This window comes from Artibeus jamaicensis, unplaced genomic scaffold (assembly GCF_021234435.1).
Source record: "Artibeus jamaicensis isolate MK-2021 breed Jamaican fruit bat unplaced genomic scaffold, CSHL_Jam_final contig_923, whole genome shotgun sequence".
In the NCBI taxonomy this organism is placed as follows: domain Eukaryota; kingdom Metazoa; phylum Chordata; class Mammalia; order Chiroptera; family Phyllostomidae; genus Artibeus; species Artibeus jamaicensis.
This window is the reverse complement of record NW_026522014.1, coordinates 14,719,748-14,731,828: the sequence shown is the minus strand read 5'-3', so window position 1 is coordinate 14,731,828 and position 12,081 is coordinate 14,719,748. Positions and strand designations below refer to the sequence as shown.

Here is a 12,081-nt window from a genome sequence, read left to right as displayed (position 1 = left end):
AGAACATCTCTACTACTGACCAAATGCCGAGTGTTCGCAGAATATATCAGATGTTCATTTTAACAGAACACCTTCTAAAATTTGACCTGATACTTCTGAGGTCACTAAAGTATCCAGAAATCACGTCATTTCTCCCAAGAATCAAACTGAGTCAGTATTTACAGCCTCATTAAACAATGTTTAGTGTGCAATGTAGAAGCAATGCTGTGTATTCCAGCGGTCCCCTGGGCTTCATCTGCACCTCTGATGCACTAAAGGAACCACGAGGGAGAAACACCCGGACTGAATAATGTTGTGACAACTGGACAAGAAGTCCAAATGGCAAATTGCCCTTCTTGCAAGGGCAGAATTCCTCAATGGTTTGTAAAAAGAAATGTTGCTTGACATAAAATAGTAACTCAGGAATGGAGTTCATATAGGTATAAAGTGTTGGTGTTGGAAAATTTGTAACATTCTTCTAACCTGCATTTGATAAAGAATAAATTTCATGCCCAAGAAAAATGGAATGATCTCCAAAATAGAGTAGGAACCTAGAAGGTTTTACACCCTTCCACTCTGCACTCTCCTCTGAAGCAGCTATTTCTGATGACAACTGAATTAATACAAGCAATTCCGATGTCTCCCCTGAGCTCTAAACTTGCATATTCAGCTGTTTGCTTAATGTCTTTGCCCAGATCTAGAATAGCTAATAGGTACCATAAACTTTAAGTAGATCAAAAATAATCTTTATTCTCATCCCACTCAAATGTATCGATCACTATTTTCTCATTTGAGTGAACAGTATCACCCAATTGCATGAGTCAAAAATCTCGGATCTCTCCTCATTTCTTCCTCACTCATCTTTTTTTCATCAATATTTGAAAACTTAGTGTTTAGTAGCAATCCTTTGACACTTTTCTTCCCGGGTCATGAAACAAATGCCAATGTCAATTGGAACAATAACTACCGCTTTTTCATCATCTCTGGGACAAAATGTGCTCTTTGTTAGGTTTCACAAAATGTAAGAGATAAATGGGACCTCCCAGAGCCAATACCACACAACGTAAATGCGTAGAGGGAGCTGATCTACACTTCTTATTTTATTTTAGGTATTTGACAAAAGCTGTTTTTGTTTAAACAGTCAAATGGGCCAGAGTGGAAAAATTAGCAGTTAACATCAGCAAAATCTACAAATGAGAGTCACAGAAAATCTGCCTGCCAGCTTCGACTTCTTTCAGATATTTAAAATAAAAAGTGACTTGGTGTTATCTGTAAGTTTATGACTATTTACTGAGAACGTCAGTGTTCAAACAACATCGTGTTTACGTGTTTCTGAACTCTGAGTATGGCCACTACTAAGATGGCACAGCCTAACCCTTCTCCAATTTGCACTGTTGCTGAGTAGCCCCAGATGCAGGGAGGAGCTGTCTGCTTACTCTCTCTGTGGGGTGGCGGGATCTCTCTTTGGTTGAACATCTGGAGGTGATCCCCCAGCAAAGCTGAGCTGTTGCCTTGCTGGCTAGAAAACACAAGACGAAACATCTGTGTGACAGATAAATGTGCAAGCCCATGTGAATCTCGGCAGCAGCCCTGTTGGTAAAACACAGTGTGTCATTCGTCTGACAACAGGTGAGTCCCTTTGGTGGGGAACCCAGCCAAGATAAAGATGATGGCTGTACAGCTCCTTTTGTCCCTTTCACCTGGGATCTTCCTCTTCTGCAGTGGGTCTCTGTGTTCTCCATGCTACTGGCCTGCAATTGTATGAACTCGAAGAATGCTACTGGCGACCTGTGACCATTCTGGGTTCATAACACCCACACTTATACATATAGCCTACAGGCCAGATTGCATTATTTATCTAGATTTCCAACACTTCAGGTGTTACAGCTCAACCTTTCAATTCTTATCAATCCCTCACAGGATCATATTTAAACAAGTCCATAATTTCAATGTTTTATATTCCACGTTAAACATCTTATGTCCTATTGACAAATGCTGTGAAATTCATCAAATATTTAAAGGCTGTGCTGCTAATCTTTGTACATTAACCCATTACACTCATCTCCATGTAAGTTACATTGTTTGATAAAAATCTGGAAGTCATCAGGCATTAAGTGTTTTTGAATAAAATATCTCTAAATTCTAATTTATAAGTTTTGCCATGGAAATCTTTCATGTGCCCACAGATGTCTTCAGATTTGGAATGGAAACTAAGAACGGGGTGTATAAGGAGCAAACCCATTTCTGACAGACATCAGAGTTTCTGAAATGATCAACAAATCATTAAGCACAAGTGTTTGAATGTGATGATTAAGCCATGCAAACTGACCTTCCACCCAACTCACTGCTTTCTGACTTTGCCTCAGAGTTTAAGGCAGATTTCACTTGGAACATGGAAATAGCACACTTTCTTTCTTTTAACTAAATGTAAAATTCTTCTCTTGGAAAAATCAAACCTTTTCCTTAAGCTCCAAGGAAACTAGATTTAAAAATAATGATAAAATTCTGTCTCAATTCACAAACAGATTAGGTATGTACCAAATGTTCTCAAAAACAACATGCGGAGTTTGGAGGGCTTTCAAATCTAGAGGTCTACTTAGAGAAGAACTCCACCTCGAGCCAAGACACTCCATGCTATTTTGCTTCTGTGCATTTTAGGAAAATAACCAGAAGAACCAAAATTAAATAACAAGAGAGATTTTCCATATATTACTTCATTATTCCCATACATTAAAAGTCTAAACTAAAAACATCCTTTCTTACTAATACTGAAGATACATAAAATTAATCTAGGGGCCAAGTAAATTCTTAATAAAAACCATGTTTTTCTTTATAGCTCTAAATGATTGTGGAAAACAATACCTGAAATTTAAATATCCTTTCTCTGGCTCTCAAAACATTCTAACATTCCAATAACTCAAACGAGCATTTACTTCTAAGAAGGAGACTGAAAACTTCCTCCTCTCAGCTAGTTTGAGAGAGTTGCCCACTCACGCTTTCAGTCATTCAACAGTTTTTGTCAAGTACCTACTATATGCCAGGTCATGCGAAGGGAGAGGTCAATTAGGCAAGCTCTCCATGGGGTGCACAGAAAATAAGCAACTGAAGATTGGAACTTCACGTGACAGAGAATGACCAGGGAAGTGTTGGCTGTCTGGTTTGTCTGGGCAGGAAAGGCTTCTCTGAAGACATGAGGTTTGAGCTGGGGACTCCAACACCAAGATGGAGTCACAAAAAGGCCTGGAGGTTGGCATCCCATACAGAACTGTGGCTCGCACAACTCTCAGAGGTGGGATGAGATTCCCCACAGAGAGGAGAGGAGGCCAATGTGGCTGCAGCTCATGGAGGAAGCGAAGGGACTAGGAGATGAGGTCACTTGGGGGACAAGAGCCAGATCAGGATAGCCTTGTAGGTCAAAGATGTTTGAATTTCATCCTAGAAGCAATAAGGAGCAACTGAAGACTGTTAAGCAAGCCTTTGACATAATTTGACTTGCATTTGTACATGATCACTCTGGCCACCACAGAAGATTGGATTTAGGTGGGCGAAAGTGGAAACAAGAAGGCTGACCTTTCAGAACAGAAAACCCTCAGCAAGAGAACAAGAGCTATCGGGGCTTTCTCTTAACTGGAGAACAAAGGAATTATTTTTACCTCCTGTTCCGGCGCTGTGTAATTTTATGTCCTTTTATATTACGTAACAGGATTTTCTCAGTAATCTCCTTTCCAATTTTCAGCTGAAAGTACATTTTCTTCCAAAGTTTTCTTTCTTTGCCCTTCAAGGGTAATGAGTAGAGGAATCATGAGGAATGGCACCCTTCTTTATTTATTTTTGCTAACCCTTGGTGATTTTGAACTGTCTCAGAATGGATAAACCCTCAAAGCTGATTATCTTCCAATCACTTGACGTGTGAACATCTTGGTGATCAATCCTTTTCTTTGATGAACTAGATGGAGAGGCAAACCCTGTTTCAAATGGACAGCCAAGAGTAAACCCCAGCTGACGGTACTCGCCACGTGGAAACGTGGGCCCACTGTGGCTAGACTTCTTCATTTTTCAGACAACGCCAGAAACCCAAAATCATGTTTAGAATCTTTCTATTTTTAAAGATTTACCAATAATTCAAATGCTTTTTAGGACACCAGGCAGGCCAAAGGCAGCAGCTCAGTGAAATAGATCCTATCCATGGCTGTCAGCTTGTGACCTCTGAAAATAATCCCACGTACCCCTCCTTGATGGAAGATTCTGCCGTTCAGATCATTTAGGGTAGGTGTCTGCATGCTCGGAACACACACCATCCTTCACAACTGTGACTTCTTGTATGCTTCTTGCATGGTGAAAAAGCCAACTGCTTGGCCAGGGCTTGGAAGTAGGGGTAGGGACTGACCACAGAGGAGAGCCCAAGGGAATTCTGGAGGTTGAGGAACCTGTTCTGGATCTTGATTGTGGTAATTATATGACAATATGCATTTGTCAAAACTCACTGAACTGTACAGCAAAAGGAATAAATTTTACTGTGTGTAAATTATACCTCCATAAAAATTCAATAACTGATCATGATATTTGTTCCAAAGAGAAGAACACGGATGGCTGCATGATGAATACAAAGACGTAAGAGAAAACTGGGAAAGAGAAAATTTAGTGGTTTGGATGACAACAAAGTAGTCTGATGCAGTGTGGAGACCAGTGGGAAGTGTGTGCCTGGGAAACAGTCTCGCGCTCTCAGACTACTATCTTCATTAACAAACAAGGAAAACAGAACTATCAGTGCTGTATAGGAATATAAATACTGAGTCAGATGCCAGCACTGCTGATCATGTTTAACTGCAAGGCACTTTCAGCACATTTGCTTGCGTAAGCCTCACTAGCTACCTCCAAAATTTGCAGATTGGAGAGTTACTGGACAAAGAGGGTCAGCATTTCAACCAAAGATGCACAACTAACAAATAATGGTGCAGGGTTCCAGAAACTTCTCTTGGAAAGAAGATCAAGCATTCTTGACCTTGCAATTCAAATGAGCTCTATATTAGGTAGAAAGCATTATCTGTTTGCACGTCTGTGAGCCCATTCAAGGGAGAGAACATGGTTTCTTTATTTTCATTTCCAGTATGCAGCATAGCGGTTGCTAATAAATCTCCATGGAACATTATAAATTATCCCATGCTAGGAGTTCTTTTGTAGAAGTGAGTTTTTATTACTGGTTGATACAACTAATTTGATAGCAAGAGAATAACGATAGTTTTAGGATATGGGAGCGTGGCCCTGGGTGCATTTCTGCCTGAAAGAATGGGACTAATCTAGACTACATGACATTTCAGGGTCACTATAATCCCTCAGATTTCATGAGTATTTAGAGAAAGAGCAGAAAGCTAGAGAGAGAAAAAAAATCTACAGTCAGGAATTTATAAGCAACCAAAATCTGTAACAAAGAGACGGCTACACATTGGTGGTTTTCATGTCCACAAATCACTTAGCTATATTAAAAATTCCTTAGTAAGGCTTAATTACTTCATCCTGTCAAATGAAGCCATTTGTCAAGGTTGGGAAACAACCAAATTATTTCGTTTCCCTCTGCCTTTGAACTGCCTGGAATCAACATCAGTTAAACTACTCATATGGTTTAATTCCCCAGATATTTTTCTTTCCCCTACTTTCTTACCTCATTGTCATAGCCAACTATTGTTTTCTCATTCTGCAAAAGCGTCTCTGATTAGATTAACAGTGTGGAGTGATACAGAGACACCAAGGTCCTTCCCTTCATCTTTAAGTTATGAATGAAGAAACATTTACGAACGCTATGCATTAATCCACTGAAATGGTCACTTAGTTTCTTTTACAAACACAGGATTTCATCACATCTAATAATAAAGCAGCAAGCCATTTTCTGTATATTATAAACCATCATCTTGTAATTACATAGTGAAATGCTTCTATATGAATTCTCTTTGCTGATATAAGTTGGCATTGCAGCATAAGTGGTTTTTTTTGAAGCTGACTATATACTACACAGATCTACTTACATTGGGCTAATCATGTCAGAATAGCATCTATTTAAGGGTAAAGTCAAAGTTTCTTTTATAAACCTCTACAGATAGATAAATAATCTAGGAGCCTTTTTACTGTTATAAAATTAAGACCGCCTTTCAGGGCTAGCTAAAGTTTTTGGACATACTATCCATCTAATGGGCAGAATGTAATCTGAAATTGGTGATTAAAGACTCTGCCTGGAAACCAGCTGTCAAACGGACAGAGAGAAATTAAACCTGACAACAGTAATGCCTACTTTCCTAAATGAGAGCCCAGTTCAAGTTTCTACTCATCCATTTTTCAAAACTTAAAACAAGGCATTTTCCAACCACCCATAGATGAGATGCCAACGTTTGCATTTCAGTTGAACTTGATGAAGTCAGTAGACTTTCAGCTTCAGGCTTGCTGGGAACTGCGGTGAGATGTTTGGCCAATGTTAAACAACGGCAACCTTCCGATATACGAGAGCGGAATGAACTCCGCCCTGGCTGTAGCGGGCTCTGGGTTGCACTCGCATGGCACTGTTGGAAAGCCATATAATCCAACAGCATGCCTAAATGGCCCATGATCAGGTCCACCAAAACAAAACAAAAAAAACCCCTTCCAAGCCCTGGCTGTTGCGGCTCAGCTGGCTGCAGTATTGTCCTGTAGAACAACAGGTTGGGGGTGTGATTCCTGGTCAGGCCATGCATGGAAGGCAACCAATTGATGTTTCTCTCTCTCTCTCCCTCCTGCCCTTTCCTCTCTCTCTCTAAAATCAGTAACCATATTTTTTTTGGGGGGGGGGGAACCCTTTCAAGATAGAGGGCAATGCATGGGAATTGGGAAGTAGGGTCAGAACTGGGATTTCTCCATCCTGACAAATCCAAACACCAAAGAAAACCAAAAAGAAACAACAATAAAAAACCCCATAAGATGACCTTCCTTGTTTGTTTGCCTTGTTTTTAATGGTAAGTGTTCTACTGTTTGGCAAAAATAAAATTAGGAGACTCTTGTCTCCTGCTTGGTGATAAAAACAAGGTTAAAATCATAAGCACAAGTTTAGGTGAAGGACAGGCTTTTGGATCACACATCCTCTGTCAAACACCAGCTGTGTCAACTGCTGGCCCTGTCACCCTGGTTAACCTGCATAAGTCCGTTCAATTTAAGTTCCTTGATGTTAAAAAAGAGAAAAGTGAGTTAACACCCATAAGAATGTGAGCATGGTGTCCCTACATAACAGTTAGACCCTACAAATAAAAGGGGGCCCATATTATTTAAATGACTGTATCCCCAAAGGTACCAGCGGAGAAGGTACCAGCGGGAATCCGCACAGTGCAGAAAAGAAAGGCAGGTGAGGGCGCACTGGCAGAAACAGGTGCAGCACTAAAGCAAAGACGGCTCCCTGGTCCTCACCTATTGCATTTAAAATGCCAGTTTTCCCACAGGTAAGCCACAGATGGCATTGTCTTTGTTAAACTAAAGTGAATACGAAGTGCTCACTTGTTTGATGTTATGAAGTGTGACTCAAAACATGTACACATTTTATAATGGATGTGCCTCGTAGTTGTTCTTCAAATTAATCTTCTTGGGAAAATATGCATTTTGCACAAAATAGCTTTATTTCAGGACTGCCTTCAGAGACCCTGCATAAGGGAAAAAGTGGCACTCCCACACACGCACACAGTGGTTGTGTGTGACCACAGGCGTGAAGGTGTGGACTCCCTTGAGCTGCTGTGGGGAGATTTCTGGGGACATGGAATGGGTACGAATTACGAGAACTCTCGGAGAATGTGTAGCACTTATGTTAGAAATTGTGCCGAGAAAAGGAATATAACAAACACTACTCTCCTCAAGGGTCACATTCTCTTCTAATACTTAATGAAAGCTCCCATCTGCTCTGTTCCAGCAGTTGAGCAAAATTATATTCATGCCTTGCTTGTCAGACACAATATCTACCTGTTTGAATAGGGCAACGCAGGACATCTGCTTGGCCTGCCTTTTACTTGTCTTGTCTTAGATATATTTTTATTATGACAAAATAGCTTTCATGTCAAAATGCCTAAGTATCGTAGTAATATACATATAATAAATACTTATATCTAGAGTGAACCTTGACATATATACGATATCATCTCATGATTTATGAATTTTTTAAAAGTGTTGGCTGATACCCAGTCATAGGAATGCAAAAGATATTTATCACCAAGCATATATAAGAATGAAAAGGACCAAAAAAAAAAAAGAAAAGATGTAAAATGAACGAGAATATTCAGAGAAGTAACCAAACAAGTCTCAAGTCTTATTTCCTCAAAGATAATTTCCTTCCCTCTACCCTAATGCTTAACACACCGTATCACTGTTTACTTGAATACCGCACCCCCCTCCCTGCCCCACACTGCCGGCTCCACCAGGACACTGCATGTTGTTTTCTCGGTGCCTAAAATAGGGCCTGGCACAAAGTAGGAGTTCAGTATGATCTGCTAAATCAGTATGATCTGCTAAATGGATCCAAGCACAGACCAGCACTTAGTTCAAACAAGTATTGGATGAAGAAAGAGGTTTCTTTAAATTTCTGCTGCTATGGATTTGGTAGAAAGAATATGAAAATACAGGTTTTAGAAAAGATACTATAATTGTAGTTAAAAGAGAGACTGTTAGGCATGAATCAATGCTATTGTATTAATACTGTAACGATAAAATAATTCAAAGAAAATATCATTGGGCAGGGGGCAGAGAGCTACATCTAATTATCTCATCATAAAAAGGTCTGAAGATACTTTGGAAATTTTTCATATATCATTTAGACAGTGGTGGGACTAGCGATTTGTCCTTCATTTAAATATGCAGTGGTTGCCCTGGCTGGAATAGCTCAGGTGACTGAAGCATCATACTCCATATCAAAATTGGGGGGTTCGATTTCCGGTCAGGGCACACACCTAGCTGCCACTTCAATCCCAGGTCAGGGCACATATGGGAGGCAGCTAATCAATGTTTCTCTCTGTCTCTCCCTTCCTCTCTAGTGTCAATAAACATTTTTTTAAATAAATAAATATGCAGCTGTTGGAATACTTCAAAAATCATGAAAAATATATAAGTAACTGAGGTGTATCTTGTTTTCATTTATCATAGTTTATTTTACCAAGAAGTCTGTGGCAATATGTAAAGTTGAAATGCTCTCAGAAGAAAATTACCAATACCCTCTTACTTTTTTATTTGCTCTTTAGTATTTATGAAGAAAATTCTACTTTAGAAACTATTTTCTTTTCTTCCAATACAAAAGAACAAAAGATACTGGCAAAAGCAACAGTCTTACTTTGATGCTAGTATAAAGAAACTCTTGGGTTTTTGTAGAGGCTCACAAGTCACCCTGGCATGAAAGTACTATGCATTAACAATAAAAGCTGTTTAATGTACTTCTGAATTTTATCACTGTTTCAAAAAGAGAGAAGAACAAATGTTATAAGCCACGAATTTCTTATGGTTAAGCTTCTCAAAAGACTTTCAGTGCAAGTAGAATATTCATACTGATTAGCAGAGGTAAGTCATTCTGACAGGGTTCCCACTCACCTTCCTGGCTTGCCCCTCTGTGTAGATATAAAATTACAAATATTATACAAACTCATCTCAGGAATATTTCTGATAATCTATTGAGTACTTACATCATAATTATATGAAGCAAATAATTATTGCAACACACAAATTTTCCATTGAAATGTCACAGTAAATCAGCCAACAAGCAGGTAAATCATTTAGTATAATTAACAACATTTACACTGTATAGTTATAAAAGCATGAATGACTGCTTTCATAAGTGCATTCAAGTTATAGTGAGATCAAGGAAGCCTTCAAAATTTAACAAATAACTCATTGTATAAACTATGGTCTGAAAAGTGCAGAGCAATTAGAATATATTGTGAAAAATTTCATACCATGAAGGACAACCGTGTTTAATGTAACATTGGTTTAGAAATAAACCTACTGCCCTCGCTGGTATAGCCTAGTGGATTGAGCACCGGCCTGTGAACCAAAGGTTCGCCAGTTCCATTCCCAGTCAGGGCACATGCCTGGGTTGCAGTCCAGGTCCCCAGTGGGGGTGTGTGAGAGGCAACCACACATTGGTGTTTCTCTGCCTTTTTTTCTTCCCTAACTTCCCTGTTCTCTTCAAATAAATAAATAAACTCTTTTTAAAGAAAACTACTTATTTTTCTTCTTTGTTATTCCATTTTTGCTTTCCTCAATTCCTTGGGAAAAGAAATTAAAGTTGAGGAAGTAAAAGAGACATTTTGAATGTCACTATGCATCTGTGTCTTTGCTGTACTTCCTGCTGTAATAAGTATCTCAAGAGCAGGGTCCATGTTTTTATGACGCCAACTATTAGGCTCCTGTCTGAATGGATTCAATACAGGTTCATCCAAGATAATGAAAAACAAATGACATAAATTACATTTTCTGTGTTTATTGTTCATTAGTGGGTAGTCTAAATAGTTATAGTATGCATAAATATATTATGATACAGAAACTTGGTAGCTTTGACGTCTAAGTTATGGCCCTCACCTAAAGTGAAATAAATATTTTCATCACCTTGAGGGGAAGGGCGAACTGTGACAATTTGTTCCTTGATGGTTCTGTTCTGAATACTTGAGAATGGGACAGAGGGTTAATATGTTCTTATATAAGATTTTTCTCTGTTCCCTTTGACGATTGAAGGCAGGTGAAATCTTTTCATGAATCTGAAGAATACTCAACGTGCAGATGCCATCTTGACTGAAACATATGGAATACGTACTTGGAGAAAAGCCAAATGGAGACCTGCTTGAGTAATCTAAACACCCAAGCTGAGAGGGGTTAATACATAAAGATCAGCTTTGTACTTTGAAGTTTTCTGGACTTCATTTTGCCTAATTAAGACAAGACTTCATAATCAAACCACTGTACAAACATGTACCTAAAAGTATAGGTTTGTTTCCAATTTCAGAAAGAATTCTGAACAGATTCCAAAGAATCAGCTCCACATGGGACAAAATCTCTGATAAGACCTGCCTTTCTCATCGCTAAAATGCAAATGCCTGCTTTCCATCTTAGTTTCTGCCACGTGACTAAGATTAGCATCACCTATCAAAGTCTCAAGTGTGGTAATAAAACACAAAGATTCTGATAGTAGCATACCATCTGAGTCTAAAACAGTGGCAACTTGAGGCCATAAAACATATATCCAAAAATATTCTTAAAAGTATTCATAGGAATCAAACAAATCTGCTTCCAGATCAGAATGGAAGCAGGCAGAAAGTAGGATTCCCAATCTTTCCTTCCAGGTAGGTTTTTTTCTCACTAGACACCAGACAATTTTTCATGAATACCAGCCAGTTTTAAGTGGTGCTAAGAGACCACAAAACAAACTTAACTCTACCCTAATCTAGCAAACATACACAGAAGCGCATTCGAGTCAACGAGTATGATGCCATTACACAAGAAGGAAGTCGGTTGTCCTATGATCAGACTGATTTGGAAATGCAGAGAAATGCTAAAGCCATAAAATAGGCACCAGTGTGATGATAGATAAGGTGCCTGAAAGACACTGAAATACAGTCTGTACGAGACTGAAAGTTGGCAGGGGCGCCAGTTACCACCGCCTGCAATCTTCCCCCACACCCATCCACACACGTCATCCTCGAAAGCATCAGAGGGCTGGGCTGGAAGAAGTTCTGTTCAGTAACCTGACCTTCAGCTCATGTTCCCTCCATGGCTCTGCCTTGTAAGGTGGATGCCAAAGGGAGGAGAAAAACTCTCCGCCCACCTGCAATCAGGTAAGCAGGTAATAATGACACCCATCTCCTACTACTATTAGAAAGATGATTAGACCTTTGCCCAGAGAAGTTTTGCTTTGTTTACAATACAAGAAAACACTGTGATACTAACCCAATTTTCAGCTATCTATCATTTCTCAATATAATACCTCTATATGATACTTGTAGGTGATATAGTAACAAAGGCAAGTGGATAGAATCTTAATATTCAGGACCTTAACATTTTCCAGGAATGAGATTTGGTTTTATAAGCCAACCCTAGCACAGAGTAGCAGCAAACTGTGCAGAC

At 39.3% G+C, this 12,081-nt stretch overlaps 1 protein-coding gene across 6 annotated transcripts in view; it reads right to left on the bottom strand.

Annotated features, from left to right (window-relative positions):
• Positions 1-12,081, bottom strand: part of HDAC9 (histone deacetylase 9) — an 841,506-nt gene that overhangs the window by 322,186 nt on the left and 507,239 nt on the right. The window lies entirely within an intron of this gene.